This window comes from Staurois parvus, unplaced genomic scaffold (assembly GCF_062004578.1).
Source record: "Staurois parvus isolate SC_StPar_1 unplaced genomic scaffold, SC_StPar_1.0 ptg000314l, whole genome shotgun sequence".
Taxonomy (NCBI): domain Eukaryota; kingdom Metazoa; phylum Chordata; class Amphibia; order Anura; family Ranidae; genus Staurois; species Staurois parvus.
This window is the reverse complement of record NW_028318110.1, coordinates 3,786,982-3,810,815: the sequence shown is the minus strand read 5'-3', so window position 1 is coordinate 3,810,815 and position 23,834 is coordinate 3,786,982.

Genomic DNA, 23,834 nt, shown 5'->3' with positions numbered 1-23,834 from the left:
GTAGGTGGGTGTCAGTTTGGAGTGTCAGTGGTTTGGGTGTAGATGGATTTCAGTCTGGCGTGTCAGTGGTTGGGGGTAGGTGGGAGTCAGATGTTGGGGGTAGATGTCAGTGGTTGGGAGTATTTAGGTGTCAGACTGGGGTGTCAATGGTTGGGTGTAGATGGGTTTCTGTCTGGGGTGTCAGTGGTTGGGGGTGATGGGTGTCAGTCTGGGGTATCAGTGGTTGGGGGTAGGTAGGTGTCAGTGGTTGGGGGTGATGGGTGTCAGTCTGGGGTATCAGTGGTTGGGGATAGGTAGGTGTCAGTCTGGGGTGTCAGTGGTTGGGGGTGATGGGTGTCAGTCTGGGGTGTCAGTGGTTGGGGGTAGGTAGGTGTCAGTGGTCAGGTATGGGTGAGAGGCGATGTCTGGAATCAACACACAATACTGCCTCTTTTCTGACACATTGACACACAGATTATGTCACGTGAGAGAAAAAAAACCAGCCCTCTCTGCCCCTGGTTGCCCCAACAATCCTTCCTTCGTAATAGAGGGGTCTTATCTTCCTCCCCTTCATCACAGTTGTGACTGCGCACACAGACCAGATAGCAGGGTGGGATTTACACTAGAATATTAATAATAAAAAATATTCGTCATCATCACCTACGTTTATATGCAATCAGAGGCGCCCTCCCATCGCACATAGAGGCATTGTGAAGAGTGTAAAGGTAAATCCCAGGCAGGAGGAGGAGAGCGCGAGCGACACCAGTTACCTAGTGAACGCTCCTTTGTATAGTGTTTATTACTCTTTGTCCTGGGGTGGTAGGTTGGGGGTGATGGGTGTAAGTCTGGGGTATCAGTGGTGGGGGGTAGGTGGGAGTGAGACGTTGGGGGTAGGTGTCAGTGGTTGGGAGTATTTAGGTGTCAGACTGGGGTGTCAGTGGTTGGGTGTAGATGGGTTTCTGTCTGGGGTGTCAGTGGTTGGGGGTGATGGGTGTCAGTCTGGGGTATCAGTGGTTGGGGGTAGGTAGGTGTCAGTGGTTGGGGGTGATGGGTGTCAGTCTGGGGTATCAGTGGTTGGGGGTAGGTAGGTGTCAGTCTGGGGTGTCAGTGGTTGGGGGTGATGGGTGTCAGTCTGGGGTGTCAGTGGTTGGGGGTAGGTAGGTGTCAGTGGTCGGGTATGGGTGAGAGGCGATGTCTGGAAACAACACACAATACTGCCTCTTTTCTGACACATTGACACACAGATTATGTCACGTGAGAGAAAAAAAACCAGCCCTCTCTGCCCCTGGTTGCCCCAACTATCCTTCCTTCGTAATAGAGGGGTCTTATCTTCCTCCCCTTCATCACAGTTGTGACTGCGCACACAGACCAGATAGCAGGGTGGGATTTACACTAGAATATTAATAATAAAAAATATTCGTCATCATCACCTGCGTTTATATGCAATCAGAGGCGCCCTCCCATCGCACATAGAGGCATTGTGAAGAGTGTAAATCCCAGGCAGGAGGAGGAGAGCGCGAGCGACACCAGTTACCTAGTGAACGTTCCTTTGTATAGTGTTTATTGCTCTTTGTCCTGCGGTGGTAGGTTGGGGGTGATGGGTGTTAGTCTGGGGTATCAGTGGTGGGTGGTAGGTGGGAGTCAGACGTTGGGGGTAGGTGTCAGTGGTTGGGAGTATTTGGGTGTTAGGCTGGGGTTTCAGTGGTTTGGGGTAGGTGGGTGTCAGTTTGGAGTGTCAGTGGTTTGGGTGTAGATGGGTTTCAGTCTGGGGTGTCAGTGGTTGGGGGTAGGTGGGAGTCAGATGTTGGGGGTAGATGTCAGTGGTTGGGAGTATTTAGGTGTCAGACTGGGGTGTCAGTGGTTGGGTGTAGATGGGTTTCTGTCTGGGGTGTCAGTGGTTGGGGGTGATGGGTGTCAGTCTGGGGTATCAGTGGTTGGGTGTAGGTAGGTGTCAGTGGTTGGGGGTGATGGGTGTCAGTCTGGGGTATCAGTGGTTGGGGGTAGGTAGGTGTCAGTCTGGGGTGTCAGTGGTTGGGGGTGATGGGTGTCAGTCTGGGGTGTCAATGGTTGGGGATAGGTAGGTGTCAGTGGTCGGGTATGGGTGAGAGGCGATGTCTGGAAACAACACACAATACTGCCTCTTTTCTGACACATTGACACACAGATTATGTCACGTGAGAGAAAAAAAACCAGCCCTCTCTGCCCCTGGTTGCCCCAACTATCCTTCCTTCGTAATAGAGGGGTCTTATCTTCCTCCCCTTCATCACAGTTGTGACTGCGCACACAGACCAGATAGCAGGGTGGGATTTACACTAGAATATTAATAATAAAAAATATTCGTCATCATCACCTGCGTTTATATGCAATCAGAGGCGCCCTCCCATCGCACATAGAGGCATTGTGAAGAGTGTAAAGGTAAATCCCAGGCAGGAGGAGGAGAGCGCGAGCGACACCAGTTACCTAGTGAACGCTCCTTTGTATAGTGTTTATTGCTCTTTGTCCTGGGGTGGTAGGTTGGGGGTGATGGGTGGTAGTCTGGGGTATCAGTGGTGGGTGGTAGGTGGGAGTCAGACGTTGGGGGTAGGTGTCAGTGGTTGGGAGTATTTGGGTGTTAGGCTGGGGTGTCAGTGGTTGGGTGTAGATGGGTTTCTGTCTGGGGTGTCAGTGGTTGGGGGTGATGGGTGTCAGTCTGGGGTATCAGTGGTTGGGTGTAGGTAGGTGTCAGTGGTTGGGGGTGATGGGTGTCAGTCTGGGGTATCAGTGGTTGAGGGTAGATAGGTGTCAATCTGGGGTGTCAGTGGTTGGGGGTGATGGGTGTCAGTCTGGGGTGTCAGTGGTTGGGGGTAGGTAGGTGTCAGTGGTCGGGTATGGGTGAGAGGCGATGGCTGGAAACAACACACAATACTGCCTCTTTTCTGACACATTGACACACAGATTATGTCACGTGAGAGAAAAAAAACCAGCCCTCTCTGCCCCTGGTTGCCCCAACTATCCTTCCTTCGTAATAGAGGGGTCTTATCTTCCTCCCCTTCATCACAGTTGTGACTGCGCACACAGACCACATAGCAGGGTGGGATTTACACTAGAATATTATTAAAAAATATTCGTCATCATCACCTGCGTTTATATGCAATCAGAGGCGCCCTCCCATCGCACATAGAGGCATTGTGAAGAGTGTAAAGGTAAATCCCAGGCAGGAGGAGGAGAGCGCGAGCGACACCAGTTACCTAGTGAATGCTCCTTTGTATAGTGTTTATTGCTCTTTGTCCTGCGGTGGTAGGTTGGGGGTGATGGGTGTTAGTCTGGGGTATCAGTGGTGGGTGGTAGGTGGGAGTCAGACGTTGGGGGTAGGTGTCAGTGGTTGGGAGTATTTGGGTGTTAGGCTGGGGTTTCAGTGGTTTGGGGTAGGTGGGTGTCAGTTTGGAGTGTCAGTGGTTTGGGTGTAGATGGGTTTCAGTCTGGGGTGTCAGTGGTTGGGGGTAGGTGGGAGTCAGATGTTGGGGGTAGATGTCAGTGGTTGGGAGTATTTAGGTGTCAGACTGGGGTATCAGTGGTTGGGTGTAGATGGGTTTCTGTCTGGGGTGTCAGTGGTTGGGGGTGATGGGTGTCAGTCTGGGGTATCAGTGGTTGGGGGTAGGTAGGTGTCAGTGGTTGGGGGTGATGGGTGTCAGTCTGGGGTATCAGTGGTTGGGGATAGGTAGGTGTCAGTCTGGGGTGTCAGTGGTTGGGGGTGATGGGTGTCAGTCTGGGGTGTCAGTGGTTGGGGGTAGGTAGGTGTCAGTGGTCGGGTATGGGTGAGAGGCGATGGCTGGAAACAACACACAATACTGCCTCTTTTCTGACACATTGACACACAGATTATGTCACGTGAGAGAAAAAAAACCAGCCCTCTCTGCCCCTGGTTGCCCCAACTATCCTTCCTTCGTAATAGAGGGGTCTTATCTTCCTCCCCTTCATCACAGTTGTGACTGCGCACACAGACCAGATAGCAGGGTGGGATTTACACTAGAATATTAATAATAAAAAATATTCGTCATCATCACCTGCGTTTATATGCAATCAGAGGCGCCCTCCCATCGCACATAGAGGCATTGTGAAGAGTGTAAATCCCAGGCAGGAGGAGGAGAGCGCGAGCGACACCAGTTACTTAGTGAACGCTCCTTTGTATAGTGTTTATTGCTGTTTGTCCTGGGGTGGTAGGTTGGGGGTGATGGGTGTTAGTCTGGGGTAACAGTGGTGGGTGGTAGGTGGGAGTCAGACGTTGGGGGTAGGTGTCAGTGGTTGGGAGTATTTGGGTGTTAGGCTGGGGTTTCAGTGGTTTGGGGTAGGTGGGTGTCAGTTTGGAGTGTCAGTGGTTTGGGTGTAGATGGATTTCAGTCTGGCGTGTCAGTGGTTGGGGGTAGGTGGGAGTCAGATGTTGGGGGTAGATGTCAGTGGTTGGGAGTATTTAGGTGTCAGACTGGGGTGTCAATGGTTGGGTGTAGATGGGTTTCTGTCTGGGGTGTCAGTGGTTGGGGGTGATGGGTGTCAGTCTGGGGTATCAGTGGTTGGGGGTAGGTAGGTGTCAGTGGTTGGGGGTGATGGGTGTCAGTCTGGGGTATCAGTGGTTGGGGATAGGTAGGTGTCAGTCTGGGGTGTCAGTGGTTGGGGGTGATGGGTGTCAGTCTGGGGTGTAAGTGGTTGGGGGTAGGTAGGTGTCAGTGGTCGGGTATGGGTGAGAGGCGATGGCTGGAATCAACACACAATACTGCCTCTTTTCTGACACATTGACACACAGATTATGTCACGTGAGAGAAAAAAAACCAGCCCTCTCTGCCCCTGGTTGCCCCAACTATCCTTCCTTCGTAATAGAGGGGTCTTATCTTCCTCCCCTTCATCACAGTTGTGACTGCGCACACAGACCAGATAGCAGGGTGGGATTTACACTAGAATATTAATAATAAAAAATATTCGTCATCATCACCTGCGTTTATATGCAATCAGAGGCGCCCTCCCATCGCACATAGAGGCATTGTGAAGAGTGTAAAGGTAAATCCCAGGCAGGAGGAGGAGAGCGCGAGCGACACCAGTTACCTAGTGAACGCTCCTTTGTATAGTGTTTATTGCTGTTTGTCCTGGGGTGGTAGGTTGGGGGTGATGGGTGTTAGTCTGGGGTATCAGTGGTGGGTGGTAGGTGGGAGTCAGACGTTGGGGGTAGGTGTCAGTGGTTGGGAGTATTTGGGTGTTAGGCTGGGGTTTCAGTGGTTTGGGGTAGGTGGGTGTCAATTTGGAGTGTCAGTGGTTTGGGTGTAGATGGGTTTCAGTCTGGGGTGTCAGTGGTTGGGGGTAGGTGGGAGTCAGATGTTGGGGGTAGATGTCAGTGGTTGGGAGTATTTAGGTGTCAGACTGGGGTATCAGTGGTTGGGTGTAGATGGGTTTCTGTCTGGGGTGTCAGTGGTTGGGGGTGATGGGTGTCAGTCTGGGGTATCAGTGGTTGGGGGTAGGTAGGTGTCAGTGGTTGGGGGTGATGGGTGTCAGTCTGGGGTATCAGTGGTTGGGGGTAGGTAGGTGTCAGTCTGGGGTGTCAGTGGTTGGGGGTGATGGGTGTCAGTCTGGGGTGTCAGTGGTTGGGGGTAGGTAGGTGTCAGTGGTCGGGTATGGGTGAGAGGCGATGGCTGGAAATAACACACAATACTGCCTCTTTTCTGACACATTGACACACAGATTATGTCACGTGAGAGAAAAAAAAACCAACCCTCTCTGCCCCTGGTTGCCCCAACTATCCTTCCTTCGTAATAGAGGGGTCTTATCTTCCTCCCCTTCATCACAGTTGTGACTGCGCACACAGACCAGATAGCAGGGTGGGATTTACACTAGAATATTAATAAAAAATATTCGTCATCATCACCTGCGTTTATATGCAATCAGAGGCGCCCTCCCATCGCACATAGAGGCATTGTGAAGAGTGTAAATCCCAGGCAGGAGGAGGAGAGCGCGAGCGACACCAGTTACCTAGTGAACGCTCCTTTGTATAGTGTTTATTGCTGTTTGTCCTGGGGTGGTAGGTTGGGGGTGATGGGTGTTAGTCTGGGGTATCAGTGGTGGGTGGTAGGTGGGAGTCAGACGTTGGGGGTAGGTGTCAGTGGTTGGGAGTATTTGGGTGTTAGGCTGGGGTTTCAGTGGTTTGGGGTAGGTGGGTGTCAGTTTGGAGTGTCAGTGGTTTGGGTGTAGATGGATTTCAGTCTGGGGTGTCAGTGGTTGGGGGTAGGTGGGAGTCAGATGTTGGGGGTAGATGTCAGTGGTTGGGAGTATTTAGGTGTCAGACTGGGGTGTCAGTGGTTGGGTGTAGATGGGTTTCTGTCTGGGGTGTCAGTGGTTGGGGGTGATGGGTGTCAGTCTGGGGTATCAGTGGTTGGGGGTAGGTAGGTGTCAGTGGTTGGGGGTGATGGGTGTAAGTCTGGGGTATCAGTGGTTGGGGATAGGTAGGTGTCAGTCTGGGGTGTCAGTGGTTGGGGGTGATGGGTGTCAGTCTGGGGTGTCAGTGGTTGGGGGTAGGTAGGTGTCAGTGGTCGGGTATGGGTGAGAGGCGATGTCTGGAAACAACACACAATACTGCCTCTTTTCTGACACATTGACACACAGATTATGTCACGTGAGAGAAAAAAAACCAGCCCTCTCTGCCCCTGGTTGCCCCAACTATCCTTCCTTCGTAATAGAGGGGTCTTATCTTCCTCCCCTTCATCACAGTTGTGACTGCGCACACAGACCAGATAGCAGGGTGGGATTTACACTAGAATATTAATAATAAAAAATATTCGTCATCATCACCTGCGTTTATATGCAATCAGAGGCGCCCTCCCATCGCACATAGAGGCATTGTGAAGAGTGTAAAGGTAAATCCCAGGCAGGAGGAGGAGAGCGCGAGCGACACAAGTTACCTAGTGAACGCTCCTTTGTATAGTGTTTATTGCTGTTTGTCCTGGGGTGGTAGGTTGGGGGTGATGGGTGTAAGTCTGGGGTATCAGTGGTGGGGGGTAGGTGGGAGTCAGATGTTGGGGGTAGGTGTCAGTGGTTGGGAGTATTTAGGTGTCAGACTGGGGTGTCAGTGGTTGGGTGTAGATGGGTTTCTGTATGGGGTGTCAGTGGTTGGGGGTGATGGGTGTCAGTCTGGGGTATCAGTGGTTGGGGGTAGGTAGGTGTCAGTGGTTGGGGGTGATGGGTGTCAGTCTGGGGTATCAGTGGTTGGGGGTAGGTAGGTGTCAGTCTGGGGTGTCAGTGGTTGGGGGTAGGTGTCAGTCTGGGGTGTCAATGGTTGGGGATAGGTAGGTGTCAGTGGTCAGGTATGGGTGAGAGGCGATGGCTGGAAACAACACACAATACTGCCTCTTTTCTGACACATTGACACACAGATTATGTCACGTGAGAGAAAAAAAACCAGCCCTCTCTGCCCCTGGTTGCCCCAACTATCCTTCCTTCGTAATAGAGGGGTCTTATCTTCCTCCCCTTCATCACAGTTGTGACTGCGCACACAGACCAGATAGCAGGGTGGGATTTACACTAGAATATTAATAATAAAAAATATTCGTCATCATCACCTGCGTTTATATGCAATCAGAGGCGCCCTCCCATCGCACATAGAGGCATTGTGAAGAGTGTAAAGGTAAATCCCAGGCAGGAGGAGGAGAGCGCGAGCGACACCAGTTACCTAGTGAACGCTCCTTTGTATAGTGTTTATTGCTGTTTGTCCTGGGGTGGTAGGTTGGGGGTGATGGGTGTTAGTCTGGGGTATCAGTGGTGGGTGGTAGGTGGGAGTCAGACGTTGGGGGTAGGTGTCAGTGGTTGGGAGTATTTGGGTGTTAGGCTGGGGTTTCAGTGGTTTGGGGTAGGTGGGTGTCAGTTTGGAGTGTCAGTGGTTTGGGTGTAGATGGGTTTCAGTCTGGGGTGTCAGTGGTTGGGGGTAGGTGGGAGTCAGATGTTGGGGGTAGATGTCAGTGGTTGGGAGTATTTAGGTGTCAGACTGGGGTGTCAGTGGTTGGGTGTAGATGGGTTTCTGTCTGGGGTGTCAGTGGTTGGGGGTGATGGGTGTCAGTCTGGGGTGTCAGTGGTTGGGGGTAGGTAGGTGTCAGTGGTCGGGTATGGGTGAGAGGCGATGGCTGGAAATAACACACAATACTGCCTCTTTTCTGACACATTGACACACAGATTATGTCACGTGAGAGAAAAAAAACCAGCCCTCTCTGCCCCTGGTTGCCCCAACTATCCTTCCTTCGTAATAGAGGGGTCTTATCTTCCTCCCCTTCATCACAGTTGTGACTGCGCACACAGACCAGATAGCAGGGTGGGATTTACACTAGAATATTAATAATAAAAAATATTCGTCATCATCACCTGCGTTTATATGCAATCAGAGGCGCCCTCCAATCGCACATAGAGGCATTGTGAAGAGTGTAAAGGTAAATCCCAGGCAGGAGGAGGAGAGCGCGAGCGACACCAGTTACCTAGTGAACGCTCCTTTGTATAGTGTTTATTGCTCTTTGTCCTGGGGTGGTAGGTTGGGGGTGATGGGTGTAAGTCTGGGGTATCAGTGGTGGGGGGTAGGTGGGAGTCAGACGTTGGGGGTAGGTGTCAGTGGTTGGGAGTATTTGGGTGTTAGGCTGGGGTTTCAGTGGTTTGGGGTAGGTGGGTGTCAGTTTGGAGTGTCAGTGGTTTGGGTGTAGATGGGTTTCAGTCTGGGGTGTCAGTGGTTGGGGGTAGGTGGGAGTCAGATGTTGGGGGTAGATGTCAGTGGTTGGGAGTATTTAGGTGTCAGACTGGGGTGTCAGTGGTTGGGTGTAGATGGGTTTCTGTCTGGGGTGTCAGTGGTTGGGGGTGATGGGTGTAAGTCTGGGGTATCAGTGGTTGGGTGTAGGTAGGTGTCAGTGGTTGGGGGTGATGGGTGTCAGTCTGGGGTATCAGTGGATGGGGGTAGGTAGGTGTCAGTCTGGGGTGTCAGTGGTTGGGGGTGATGGGTGTCAGTCTGGGGTGTCAATGGTTGGGGATAGGTAGGTGTCAGTGGTCGGGTATGGGTGAGAGGCGATGTCTGGAAACAACACACAATACTGCCTCTTTTCTGACACATTGACACACAGATTATGTCACGTGAGAGAAAAAAAACCAGCCCTCTCTGCCCCTGGTTGCCCCAACTATCCTTCCTTCGTAATAGAGGAGTCTTATCTTCCTCCCCTTCATCACAGTTGTGACTGCGCACACAGACCAGATAGCAGGGTGGGATTTACACTAGAATATTAATAATAAAAAATATTCGTCATCATCACCTGCGTTTATATGCAATCAGAGGCGCCCTCCCATCGCACATAGAGGCATTGTGAAGAGTGTAAAGGTAAATCCCAGGCAGGAGGAGGAGAGCGCGAGCGACACCAGTTACCTAGTGAACGCTCCTTTGTATAGTGTTTATTGCTCTTTGTCCTGGGGTGGTAGGTTGGGGGTGATGGGTGTAAGTCTGGGGTATCAGTGGTGGGGGGTAGGTGGGAGTCAGACGTTGGGGGTAGGTGTCAGTGGTTGGGAGTATTTAGGTGTCAGACTGGGGTGTCTGTGGTTGGGTGTAGATGGGTTTCTGTCTGGGGTGTCAGTGGTTGGGGGTGATGGGTGTAAGTCTGGGGTATCAGTGGTTGGGGGTAGGTAGGTGTCAGTGGTTGGGGGTGATGGGTGTCAGTCTGGGGTATCAGTGGTTAGGGATAGGTAGGTGTCAGTCTGGGGTGTCAGTGGTTGGGGGTGATGGGTGTCAGTCTGGGGTGTCAATGGTTGGGGATAGGTAGGTGTCAGTGGTCGGGTATGGGTGAGAGGCGATGTCTGGAAACAACACACAATACTGCCTCTTTTCTGACACATTGACACACAGATTATGTCACGTGAGAGAAAAAAAACCAGCCCTCTCTGCCCCTGGTTGCCCCAACTATCCTTCCTTCGTAATAGAGGGGTCTTATCTTCCTCCCCTTCATCACAGTTGTGACTGCGCACACAGACCAGATAGCAGGGTGGGATTTACACTAGAATATTAATAATAAAAAATATTCGTCATCATCACCTGCGTTTATATGCAATCAGAGGCGCCCTCCCATCGCACATAGAGGCATTGTGAAGAGTGTAAACGTAAATCCCAGGCAGGAGGAGGAGAGCGCGAGCGACACCAGTTACCTAGTGAACGCTCCTTTGTATAGTGTTTATTGCTGTTTGTCCTGGGGTGGTAGGTTGGGGGTGATGGGTGTTAGTCTGGGGTATCAGTGGTGGGTGGTAGGTGGGAGTCAGACGTTGGGGGTAGGTGTCAGTGGTTGGGAGTATTTGGGTGTTAGGCTGGGGTTTCAGTGGTTTGGGGTAGGTGGGTGTCAGTTTGGAGTGTCAGTGGTTTGGGTGTAGATGGGTTTCAGTCTGGGGTGTCAGTGGTTGGGGGTAGGTGGGAGTCAGATGTTGGGGGTAGATGTCAGTGGTTGGGAGTATTTAGGTGTCAGACTGGGGTGTCAGTGGTTGGGTGTAGATGGGTTTCTGTCTGGGGTGTCAGTGGTTGGGGGTGATGGGTGTCAGTCTGGGGTATCAGTGGTTGGGGGTAGGTAGGTGTCAGTCTGGGGTGTCAGTGGTTGGGGGTGATGGGTGTCAGTCTGGGGTGTCAATGGTTGGGGATAGGTAGGTGTCAGTGGTCGGGTATGGGTGAGAGGCGATGTCTGGAAACAACACACAATACTGCCTCTTTTCTGACACATTGACACACAGATTATGTCACGTGAGAGAAAAAAAACCAGCCCTCTCTGCCCCTGGTTGCCCCAACTATCCTTCCTTCGTAATAGAGGGGTCTTATCTTCCTCCCCTTCATCACAGTTGTGACTGCGCACACAGACCAGATAGCAGGGTGGGATTTACACTAGAATATTAATAATAAAAAATATTCGTCATCATCACCTGCGTTTATATGCAATCAGAGGCGCCCTCCCATCGCAGATAGAGGCATTGTGAAGAGTGTAAAGGTAAATCCCAGGCAGGAGGAGGAGAGCGCGAGCGACACCAGTTACCTAGTGAACGCTCCTTTGTATAGTGTTTATTGCTCTTTGTCCTGGGGTGGTAGGTTGGGGGTGATGGGTGTAAGTCTGGGGTATCAGTGGTGGGGGGTAGGTGGGAGTCAGACGTTGGGGGTAGGTGTCAGTGGTTGGGAGTATTTAGGTGTCAGACTGGGGTGTCTGTGGTTGGGTGTAGATGGGTTTCTGTCTGGGGTGTCAGTGGTTGGGGGTGATGGGTGTAAGTCTGGGGTATCAGTGGTTGGGGGTAGGTAGGTGTCAGTGGTTGGGGGTGATGGGTGTCAGTCTGGGGTATCAGTGGTTGGGGGTAGGTAGGTGTCAGTCTGGGGTGTCAGTGGTTGGGGGTGATGGGTGTCAGTCTGGGGTGTCAGTGGTTGGGGGTAGGTAGGTGTCAGTGGTCGGGTATGGGTGAGAGGCGATGTCTGGAAACAACACACAATACTGCCTCTTTTCTGACACATTGACACACAGATTATGTCACGTGAGAGAAAAAAAACCAGCCCTCTCTGCCCCTGGTTGCCCCAACTATCCTTCCTTCGTAATAGAGGGGTCTTATCTTCCTCCCCTTCATCACAGTTGTGACTGCGCACACAGACCAGATAGCAGGGTGGGATTTACACTAGAATATTAATAATAAAAAATATTCGTCATCATCACCTGCGTTTATATGCAATCAGAGGCGCCCTCCCATCGCACATAGAGGCATTGTGAAGAGTGTAAATCCCAGGCAGGAGGAGGAGAACGCGAGCGACACCAGTTACCTAGTGAACGTTCCTTTGTATAGTGTTTATTGCTCTTTGTCCTGCGGTGGTAGGTTGGGGGTGATGGGTGTTAGTCTGGGGTATCAGTGGTGGGTGGTAGGTGGGAGTCAGACGTTGGGGGTAGGTGTCAGTGGTTGGGAGTATTTGGGTGTTAGGCTGGGGTTTCAGTGGTTTGGGGTAGGTGGGTGTCAGTTTGGAGTGTCAGTGGTTTGGGTGTAGATGGGTTTCAGTCTGGGGTGTCAGTGGTTGGGGGTAGGTGGGAGTCAGATGTTGGGGGTAGATGTCAGTGGTTGGGAGTATTTAGGTGTCAGACTGGGGTGTCAGTGGTTGGGTGTAGATGGGTTTCTGTCTGGGGTGTCAGTGGTTGGGGGTGATGGGTGTCAGTCTGGGGTATCAGTGGTTGGGTGTAGGTAGGTGTCAGTGGTTGGGGGTGATGGGTGTCAGTCTGGGGTATCAGTGGTTGGGGGTAGGTAGGTGTCAGTCTGGGGTGTCAGTGGTTGGGGGTGATGGGTGTCAGTCTGGGGTGTCAATGGTTGGGGATAGGTAGGTGTCAGTGGTCGGGTATGGGTGAGAGGCGATGTCTGGAAACAACACACAATACTGCCTCTTTTCTGACACATTGACACACAGATTATGTCACGTGAGAGAAAAAAAACCAGCCCTCTCTGCCCCTGGTTGCCCCAACTATCCTTCCTTCGTAATAGAGGGGTCTTATCTTCCTCCCCTTCATCACAGTTGTGACTGCGCACACAGACCAGATAGCAGGGTGGGATTTACACTAGAATATTAATAATAAAAAATATTCGTCATCATCACCTGCGTTTATATGCAATCAGAGGCGCCCTCCCATCGCACATAGAGGCATTGTGAAGAGTGTAAAGGTAAATCCCAGGCAGGAGGAGGAGAGCGCGAGCGACACCAGTTACCTAGTGAACGCTCCTTTGTATAGTGTTTATTGCTGTTTGTCCTGGGGTGGTAGGTTGGGGGTGATGGGTGTTAGTCTGGGGTATCAGTGGTGGGTGGTAGGTGGGAGTCAGACGTTGGGGGTAGGTGTCAGTGGTTGGGAGTATTTGGGTGTTAGGCTGGGGTTTCAGTGGTTTGGGGTAGGTGGGTGTCAGTTTGGAGTGTCAGTGGTTTGGGTGTAGATGGGTTTCAGTCTGGGGTGTCAGTGGTTGGGGGTAGGTGGGAGTCAGATGTTGGGGGTAGATGTCAGTGGTTGGGAGTATTTAGGTGTCAGACTGGGGTGTCAGTGGTTGGGTGTAGATGGGTTTCTGTCTGGGGTGTCAGTGGTTGGGGGTGATGGGTGTCAGTCTGGGGTGTCAGTGGTTGGGGGTAGGTAGGTGTCAGTGGTCGGGTATGGGTGAGAGGCGATGGCTGGAAATAACACACAATACTGCCTCTTTTCTGACACATTGACACACAGATTATGTCACGTGAGAGAAAAAAAACCAGCCCTCTCTGCCCCTGGTTGCCCCAACTATCCTTCCTTCGTAATAGAGGGGTCTTATCTTCCTCCCCTTCATCACAGTTGTGACTGCGCACACAGACCAGATAGCAGGGTGGGATTTACACTAGAATATTAATAATAAAAAATATTCGTCATCATCACCTGCGTTTATATGCAATCAGAGGCGCCCTCCAATCGCACATAGAGGCATTGTGAAGAGTGTAAAGGTAAATCCCAGGCAGGAGGAGGAGAGCGCGAGCGACACCAGTTACCTAGTGAACGCTCCTTTGTATAGTGTTTATTGCTCTTTGTCCTGGGGTGGTAGGTTGGGGGTGATGGGTGTAAGTCTGGGGTATCAGTGGTGGGGGGTAGGTGGGAGTCAGACGTTGGGGGTAGGTGTCAGTGGTTGGGAGTATTTGGGTGTTAGGCTGGGGTTTCAGTGGTTTGGGGTAGGTGGGTGTCAGTTTGGAGTGTCAGTGGTTTGGGTGTAGATGGGTTTCAGTCTGGGGTGTCAGTGGTTGGGGGTAGGTGGGAGTCAGATGTTGGGGGTAGATGTCAGTGGTTGGGAGTATTTAGGTGTCAGACTGGGGTGTCTGTGGTTGGGTGTAGATGGGTTTCTGTCTGGGGTGTCAGTGGTTGGGGGTGATGGGTGTAAGTCTGGGGTATCAGTGGTTGGGGGTAAGTAGGTGTCAGTGGTTGGGGGTGATGGGTGTCAGTCTGGGGTATCAGTGGTTAGGGATAGGTAGGTGTCAGTCTGGGGTGTCAGTGGTTGGGGGTGATGGGTGTCAGTCTGGGGTGTCAATGGTTGGGGATAGGTAGGTGTCAGTGGTCGGGTATGGGTGAGAGGCGATGTCTGGAAACAACACACAATACTGCCTCTTTTCTGACACATTGACACACAGATTATGTCACGTGAGAGAAAAAAAACCAGCCCTCTCTGCCCCTGGTTGCCCCAACTATCCTTCCTTCGTAATAGAGGGGTCTTATCTTCCTCCCCTTCATCACAGTTGTGACTGCGCACACAGACCAGATAGCAGGGTGGGATTTACACTAGAATATTAATAATAAAAAATATTCGTCATCATCACCTGCGTTTATATGCAATCAGAGGCGCCCTCCCATCGCACATAGAGGCATTGTGAAGAGTGTAAAGGTAAATCCCAGGCAGGAGGAGGAGAGCGCGAGCGACACCAGTTACCTAGTGAACGCTCCTTTGTATAGTGTTTATTGCTCTTTGTCCTGGGGTGGTAGGTTGGGGGTGATGGGTGTAAGTCTGGGGTATCAGTGGTGGGGGGTAGGTGGGAGTCAGACGTTGGGGGTAGGTGTCAGTGGTTGGGAGTATTTAGGTGTCAGACTGGGGTGTCTGTGGTTGGGTGTAGATGGGTTTCTGTCTGGGGTGTCAGTGGTTGGGGGTGATGGGTGTAAGTCTGGGGTATCAGTGGTTGGGGGTAGGTAGGTGTCAGTGGTTGGGGGTGATGGGTGTCAGTCTGGGGTATCAGTGGTTTGGGGTAGGTAGGTGTCAGTCTTGGGTATTAGTGGATGGGGGTAGGTGTCAGTCTGGGGTGTCAATGGTTGGGGATAGGTAGGTGTCACAGGTCGGGTATGGGTGAGAGGCGATGTCTGGAAACAACACACAATACTGCCTCTTTTCTGACACATTGACACACAGATTATGTCACGTGAGAGAAAAAAAAACAGCCCTCTCTGCCCCTGGTTGCCCCAACTATCCTTCCTTCGTAATAGAGGGGTCTTATCTTCCTCCCCTTCATCACAGTTGTGACTGCGCACACAGACCAGATAGCAGGGTGGGATTTACACTAGAATATTAATAATAAAAAATATTCGTCATCATCACCTGCGTTTATATGCAATCAGAGGCGCCCTCCCATCGCACATAGAGGCATTGTGAAGAGTGTAAAGGTAAATCCCAGGCAGGAGGAGGAGAGCGCGAGCGACACCAGTTACCTAGTGAACGCTCCTTTGTATAGTGTTTATTGCTCTTTGTCCTGGGGTGGTAGGTTGGGGGTGATGGGTGTAAGTCTGGGGTATCAGTGGTTGGGGGTAGGTAGGTGTCAGCGGTTGGGGGTGATGGGTGTCAGTCTGGGGTATCAGTGGTTTGGGGTAGGTAGGTGTCAGTCTTGGGTATTAGTGGATGGGGGTAGGTGTCAGTCTGGGGTGTCAATGGTTGGGGATAGGTAGGTGTCACAGGTCGGGTATGGGTGAAGGCGATGTCTAGAAACAACACACAATACTGCCTCTTTTCTGACACATTGACACACAGATTATGTCACGTGAGAGAAAAAAAACCAGCCCTCTCTGCCCCTGGTTGCCCCAACTATCCTTCCTTCGTAATAGAGGGGTCTTATCTTCCTCCCCTTCATCACAGTTGTGACTGCGCACACAGACCAGATAGCAGGGTGGGATTTACACTAGAATATTAATAATAAAAAATATTCGTCATCATCACCTGCGTTTATATGCAATCAGAGGCGCCCTCCCATCGCACATAGAGGCATTGTGAAGAGTGTAAAGGTAAATCCCAGGCAGGAGGAGGAGAGCGCGAGCGACACCAGTTACCTAGTGAACGCTCCTTTGTATAGTGTTTATTGCTGTTTGTCCTGGGGTGGTAGGTTGGGGGTGATGGGTGTTAGTCTGGGGTATCAGTGGTGGGTGGTAGGTGGGAGTCAGACGTTGGGGGTAGGTGTCAGTGGTTGGGAGTATTTGGGTGTTAGGCTGGGGTTTCAGTGGTTTGGGGTAGGTGGGTGTCAGTTTGGAGTGTCAGTGGTTTGGGTGTAGATGGGTTTCAGTCTGGGGTGTCAGTGGTTGGGGGTAGGTGGGAGTCAGATGTTGGGGGTAGATGTCAGTGGTTGGGAGTATTTAGGTGTCAGACTGGGGTGTCAGTGGTTGGGTGTAGATGGGTTTCTGTCTGGGGTGTCAGTGGTTGGGGGTGATGGGTGTCAGTCTGGGGTATCAGTGGTTGGGTGTAGGTAGGTGTCAGTGGTTGGGGGTGATGGGTGTCAGTCTGGGGTATCAGTGGTTTGGGGTAGGTAGGTGTCAGTCTTGGGTATTAGTGGTTGGGGGTAGGTGTCAGTCTGGGGTGTCAGTGGTTGGGTGTGATGGGTGTCAGTCTGGGGTGTCAATGGTTGGGGGTAGGTAGGTGTCAGTGGTCGGGTATGGGTGAGAGGCGATGGCTGGAAACAACACACAATACTGCCTCTTTTCTGACACATTGACACACAGATTATGTCACGTGAGAGAAAAAAAACCAGCCCTCTCTGCCCCTGGTTGCCCCAACTATCCTTCCTTCGTAATAGAGGGGTCTTATCTTCCTCCCCTTCATCACAGTTGTGACTGCGCACACAGACCAGATAGCAGGGTGGGATTTACACTAGAATATTAATAAAAAATATTCGACATCATCACCTGCGTTTATATGCAATCAGAGGCGCCCTCCCATCACACATAGAGGCATTGTGAAGAGTGTAAAGGTAAATCCCAGGCAGGAGGAGGAGAGCGCGAGCGACACCAGTTACCTAGTGAACGCTCCTTTGTATAGTGTTTATTGCTCTTTGTCCTGCGGTGGTAGGTTGGGGGTGATGGGTGTTAGTCTGGGGTATCAGTGGTGGGTGGTAGGTGGGAGTCAGACGTTGGGGGTAGGTGTCAGTGGTTGGGAGTATTTGGGTGTTAGGCTGGGGTTTCAGTGGTTTGGGGTAGGTGGGTGTCAGTTTGGAGTGTCAGTGGTTTGGGTGTAGATGGGTTTCAGTCTGGGGTGTCAGTGGTTGGGGGTAGGTGGGAGTCAGATGTTGGGGGTAGATGTCAGTGGTAGGGAGTATTTAGGTGTCAGACTGGGGTGTCAGTGGTTGGGTGTAGATGGGTTTCTGTCTGGGGTGTCAGTGGTTGGGGGTGATGTGTGTCAGTCTGGGGTATCAGTGGTTGGGTGTAGGTAGGTGTCAGTGGTTGGGGGTGATGGGTGTCAGTCTGGGGTATCAGTGGTTGAGGGTAGGTAGGTGTCAGTCTGGGGTGTCAGTGGTTGGGGGTGATGGGTGTCAGTCTGGGGTGTCAGTGGTTGGGGGTAGGTAGGTGTCAGTGGTCGGGTATGGGTGAGAGGCGATGGCTGGAAACAACACACAATACTGCCTCTTTTCTGACACATTGACACACAGATTATGTCACGTGAGAGAAAAAAAACCAGCCCTCTCTGCCCCTGGTTGCCCCAACTATCCTTCCTTCGTAATAGAGGGGTCTTATCTTCCTCCCCTTCATCACAGTTGTGACTGCGCACACAGACCAGATAGCAGGGTGGGATTTACACTAGAATATTAATAAAAAATATTCGTCATCATCACCTGCGTTTATATGCAATCAGAGGCGCCCTCCCATCGCACATAGAGGCATTGTGAAGAGTGTAAATCCCAGGCAGGAGGAGGAGAGCGCGAGCGACACCAGTTACCTAGTGAACGCTCCTTTGTATAGTGTTTATTGCTCTTTGTCCTGCGGTGGTAGGTTGGGGGTGATGGGTGTTAGTCTGGGGTATCAGTGGTGGGTGGTAGGTGGGAGTCAGACGTTGGGGGTAGGTGTCAGTGGTTGGGAGTATTTGGGTGTTAGGCTGGGGTTTCAGTGGTTTGGGGTAGGTGGGTGTCAGTTTGGAGTGTCAGTGGTTTGGGTGTAGATGGGTTTCAGTCTGGGGTGTCAGTGGTTGGGGGTAGGTGGGAGTCAGATGTTGGGGGTAGATGTCAGAGGTTGGGAGTATTTAGGTGTCAGACTGGGGTGTCAGTGGTTGGGTGTAGATGGGTTTCTGTCTGGGGTGTCAGTGGTTGGGGGTGATGGGTGTCAGTCTGGGGTATCAGTGGTTGGGTGTAGGTAGGTGTCAGTGGTTTGGGGTGATGGGTGTCAGTCTGGGGTATCAGTGGTTGGGGGTAGGTAGGTGTCAGTCTGGGGTGTCAGTGGTTGGGGGTAGGTGGGAGTCAGATGTTGGGGGTAGATGTCAGTGGTTGGGAGTATTTAGGTGTCAGACTGGGGTGTCTGTGGTTGGGTGTAGATGGGTTTCTGTCTGGGGTGTCAGTGGTTGGGGGTGATTGGTGTAAGTCTGGGGTATCAGTGGTTGGGGGTAGGTAGGTGTCAGTGGTTGGGGGTTATGGGTGTCAGTCTGGGGTATCAGTGGTTGGGGGTAGGTAGGTGTCAGTGGTTGGGGGTGATGGGTTTCAGTCCGGGGTATCAGTGGTTGGGGGTAGGTAGGTGTCAGTCTGGGGTGTCAGTGGTTGGGGGTGATGGGTGTCAGTCTGGGGTGTCAGTGGTTGGGGGTAGGTAGGTGTCAGTGGTCGGGTATGGGTGAGAGGCGATGGCTGGAAACAACACACAATACTGCCTCTTTTCTGACACATTGACACACAGATTATGTCACGTGAGAGAAAGAAAACCAGCCCTCTCTGCCCCTGGTTGCCCCAACTATCCTTCCTTCGTAATAGAGGGGTCTTATCTTCCTCCCCTTCATCACAGTTGTGACTGCGCACACAGACCAGATAGCAGGGTGGGATTTACACTAGAATATTAATAATAAAAAATATTCGTCATCATCACCTGCGTTTATATGCAATCAGAGGCGCCCTCCCATCGCACATAGAGGCATTGTGAAGAGTGTAAAGGTAAATCCCAGGCAGGAGGAGGAGAGCGCGAGCGACACCAGTTACCTAGTGAACGCTCCTTTGTATAGTGTTTATTGCTCTTTGTCCTGGGGTGGTAGGTTGGGGGTGATGGGTGTAAGTCTGGGGTATCAGTGGTGGGTGGTAGGTGGGAGTCAGACGTTGGGGGTAGGTGTCAGTGGTTGGGAGTATTTGGGTGTTAGGCTGGGGTTTCAGTGGTTTGGGGTAGGTGGGTGTCAGTTTGGAGTGTCAGTGGTTTGGGTGTAGATGGGTTTCAGTCTGGGGTGTCAGTGGTTGGGGGTAGGTGGGAGTCAGATGTTGGGGGTAGATGTCAGTGGTTGGGAGTATTTAGGTGTCAGACTGGGGTGTCAGTGGTTGGGTGTAGACGGGTTTCTGTCTGGGGTGTCAGTGGTTGGGGGTGATGGGTGTCAGTCTGGGGTATCAGTGGTTGGGGGTAGGTAGGTGTCAGTGGTTGGGGGTGATGGGTGTCAGTCTGGGGTATCAGTGGTTGGGGGTAGGTAGGTGTCAGTCTGGGGTATTAGTGGTTGGGGGTAGGTGTCAGTCTGGGGTGTCAATGGTTGGGGATAGGTAGGTGTCAGTGGTCGGGTATGGGTGAGAGGCGATGTCTGGAAACAACACACAATACTGCCTCTTTTCTGACACATTGACACACAGATTATGTCACGTGAGAGAAAAAAAACCAGCCCTCTCTGCCCCTGGTTGCCCCAACTATCCTTCCTTCGTAATAGAGGGGTCTTATCTTCCTCCCCTTCATCACAGTTGTGACTGCGCACACAGACCAGATAGGAGGGTGGGATTTACACTAGAATATTAATAATAAAAAATATTCGTCATCATCACCTGCGTTTATATGCAATCAGAGGCGCCCTCCCATCGCACATAGAGGCATTGTGAAGAGTGTAAAGGTAAATCCCAGGCAGGAGGAGGAGAGCGCGAGCGACACCAGTTACCTAGTGAACGCTCCTTTGTATAGTGTTTATTGCTGTTTGTCCTGGGGTGGTAGGTTGGGGGTGATGGGTGTTAGTCTGGGGTATCAGTGGTGGGTGGTAGGTGGGAGTCAGACGTTGGGGGTAGGTGTCAGTGGTTGGGAGTATTTGGGTGTTAGGCTGGGGTTTCAGTGGTTTGGGGTAGGTGGGTGTCAGTTTGGAGTGTCAGTGGTTTGGGTGTAGATGGGTTTCAGTCTGGGGTGTCAGTGGTTGGGGGTAGATGTCAGTGGTTGGGAGTATTTAGGTGTCAGACTGGGGTGTCAGTGGTTGGGTGTAGATGGGTTTCTGTCTGGGGTGTCAGTGGTTGGGGGTGATGGGTGTCAGTCTGGGGTGTCAGTGGTTGGGGGTAGGTAGGTGTCAGTGGTCGGGTATGGGTGAGAGGCGATGGCTGGAAATAACACACAATACTGCCTCTTTTCTGACACATTGACACACAGATTATGTCACGTGAGAGAAAAAAAAACCAGCCCTCTCTGCCCCTGGTTGCCCCAACTATCCTTCCTTCGTAATAGAGGGGTCTTATCTTCCTCCCCTTCATCACAGTTGTGACTGCGCACACAGACCAGATAGCAGGGTGGGATTTACACTAGAATATTAATAATAAAAAATATTCGTCATCATCACCTGCGTTTATATGCAATCAGAGGCGCCCTCCCATCGCACATAGAGGCATTGTGAAGAGTGTAAAGGTAAATCCCAGGCAGGAGGAGGAGAGCGCGAGCGACACCAGTTACCTAGTGAACGCTCCTTTGTATAGTGTTTATTGCTGTTTGTCCTGGGGTGGTAGGTTGGGGGTGATGGGTGTAAGTCTGGGGTATCAGTGGTGGGGGGTAGGTGGGAGTCAGACGTTGGGGGTAGGTGTCAGTGGTTGGGAGTATTTAGGTGTCAGACTGGGGTGTCAGTGGTTGGGTGTAGATGGGTTTCTGTCTGGGGTGTCAGTGGTTGGGGGTGATGGGTGTCAGTCTGGGGTATCAGTGGTTGGGGGTAGGTAGGTGTCAGTGGTTGGGGGTGATGGGTGTCAGTCTGGGGTATCAGTGGTTGGGGGTAGGTAGGTGTCAGTCTGGGGTGTCAGTGGTTGGGTGTGATGGGTGTCAGTCTGGGGTGTCAGTGGTTGGGGGTAGGTAGGTGTCAGTGGTCGGGTATGGGTGAGAGGCGATGGCTGGAAACAACACACAATACTGCCTCTTTTCTGACACATTGATACACAGATTATGTCACGTGAGAGAAAAAAAACCAGCCCTCTCTGCCCCTGGTTGCCCCAACTATCCTTCCTTCGTAATAGAGGGGTCTTATCTTCCTCCCCTTCATCACAGTTGTGACTGCGCACACAGACCAGATAGCAGGGTGGGATTTTCACTAGAATATTAATAAAAAATATTCGTCATCATCACCTGCGTTTATATGCAATCAGAGGCGCCCTCCCATCGCACATAGAGGCATTGTGAAGAGTGTAAAGGTAAATCCCAGGCAGGAGGAGGAGAGCGCGAGCGACACCAGTTACCTAGTGAACGCTCCTTTGTATAGTGTTTATTGCTCTTTGTCCTGGGGTGGTAGGTTGGGGGTGATGGGTGTAAGTCTGGGGTATCAGTGGTGGGGGGTAGGTGGGAGTCAGACGTTGGGGGTAGGTGCCAGTGGTTGGGAGTATTTAGGTGTCAGACTGGGGTGTCTGTGGTTGGGTGTAGATGGGTTTCTGTCTGGGGTGTCAGTGGTTGAGGGTGATGGGTGTAAGTCTGGGGTATCAGTGGTTGGGGGTAGGTAGGTGTCAGTGGTTGGGGGTGATGGGTGTCAGTCTGGGGTATCAGTGGTTTGGGGTAGGTAGGTGTTAGTCTTGGGTATTAGTGGTTGGGGGTAGGTGTCAGTCTGGGGTGTCAGTGGTTGGGGGTGATGGGTGTCAGTCTGGGGTGTCAGTGGTTGGGGGTAGGTAGGTGTCAGTGGTCGGGTATGGGTGAGAGGCGATGTCTGGAAACAACACACAATACTGCCTCTTTTCTGACACATTGACACACAGATTATGTCACGTGAGAGAAAAAAAACCAGCCCTCTCTGCCCCTGGTTGCCCCAACTATCCTTCCTTCGTAATAGAGGGGTCTTATCTTCCTCCCCTTCATCACAGTTGTGACTGCGCACACAGACCAGATAGCAGGGTGGGATTTACACTAGAATATTAATAATAAAAAATATTCGTCATCATCACCTGCGTTTATATGCAATCAGAGGCGCCCTCCCATCGCACATAGAGGCATTGTGAAGAGTGTAAATCCCAGGCAGGAGGAGGAGAGCGCGAGCGACACCAGTTACCTAGTGAACGCTCCTTTGTATAGTGTTTATTGCTCTTTGTCCTGGGGTGGTAGGTTGGGGGTGATGGGTGTTAGTCTGGGGTATCAGTGGTGGGTGGTAGGTGGGAGTCAGACGTTGGGGGTAGGTGTCAGTGGTTGGGAGTATTTGGGTGTTAGGCTGGGGTTTCAGTGGTTTGGGGTAGGTGGGTGTCAGTTTGGAGTGTCAGTGGTTTGGGTGTAGATGGATTTCAGTCTGGGGTGTCAGTGGTTGGGGGTAGGTGGGAGTCAGATGTTGGGGGTAGATGTCAGTGGTTGGGAGTATTTAGGTGTCAGACTGGGGTGTCAGTGGTTGGGTGTAGATGGGTTTCTGTCTGGGGTGTCAGTGGTTGGGGGTGATGGGTGTCAGTCTGGGGTATCAGTGGTTGGGGGTAGGTAGGTGTCAGTGGTTGGGGGTGATGGGTGTCAGTCTGGGGTATCAGTGGTTGGGGATAGGTAGGTGTCAGTCTGGGGTGTCAGTGGTTGGGGGTGATGGGTGTCAGTCTGGGGTGTCAGTGGTTGGGGGTAGGTAGGTGTCAGTGGTCGGGTATGGGTGAGAGGCGATGGCTGGAAACAACACACAATACTGCCTCTTTTCTGACACATTGACACACAGATTATGTCACGTGAGAGAAAAAAAACCAGCCCTCTCTGCCCCTGGTTGCCCCAACTATCCTTCCTTCGTAATAGAGGGGTCTTATCTTCCTCCCCTTCATCACAGTTGTGACTGCGCACACAGACCAGATAGCAGGGTGGGATTTACACTAGAATATTAATAAAAAATATTCGTCATCATCACCTGCGTTTATATGCAATCAGAGGCGCCCTCCCATCGCACATAGAGGCATTGTGAAGAGTGTAAATCCCAGGCAGGAGGAGGAGAGCGCGAGCGACACCAGTTACCTAGTGAACGCTCCTTTGTATAGTGTTTATTGCTCTTTGTCCTGCGGTGGTAGGTTGGGGGTGATGGGTGTTAGTCTGGGGTATCAGTGGTGGGTGGTAGGTGGGAGTCAGACGTTGGGGGTAGGTGTCAGTGGTTGGGAGTATTTGGGTGTTAGGCTGGGGTTTCAGTGGTTTGGGGTAGGTGGGTGTCAGTTTGGAGTGTCAGTGGTTTGGGTGTAGATGGGTTTCAGTCTGGGGTGTCAGTGGTTGGGGGTAGGTGGGAGTCAGATGTTGGGGGTAGATGTCAGTGGTTGGGAGTATTTAGGTGTCAGACTGGGGTGTCAGTGGTTGGGTGTAGATGGGTTTCTGTCTGGGGTGTCAGTGGTTGGGGGTGATGGGTGTCAGTCTGGGGTATCAGTGGTTGGGTGTAGGTAGGTGTCAGTGGTTGGGGGTGATGGGTGTCAGTCTGGGGTATCAGTGGTTGGGGGTAGGTAGGTGTTAGTCTGGGGTGTCAGTGGTTGGGGGTGATGGGTGTCAGTCTGGGGTGTCAATGGTTGGGGATAGGTAAGTGTCAGTGGTCGGGTATGGGTGAGAGGCGATGGCTGGAAACAACACACAATACTGCCTCTTTTCTGACACATTGACACACAGATTATGTCACGTGAGAGAAAAAAAACCAGCCCTCTCTGCCCCTGGTTGCCCCAACTATCCTTCCTTCGTAATAGAGGGGTCTTATCTTCCTCCCCTTCATCACAGTTGTGACTG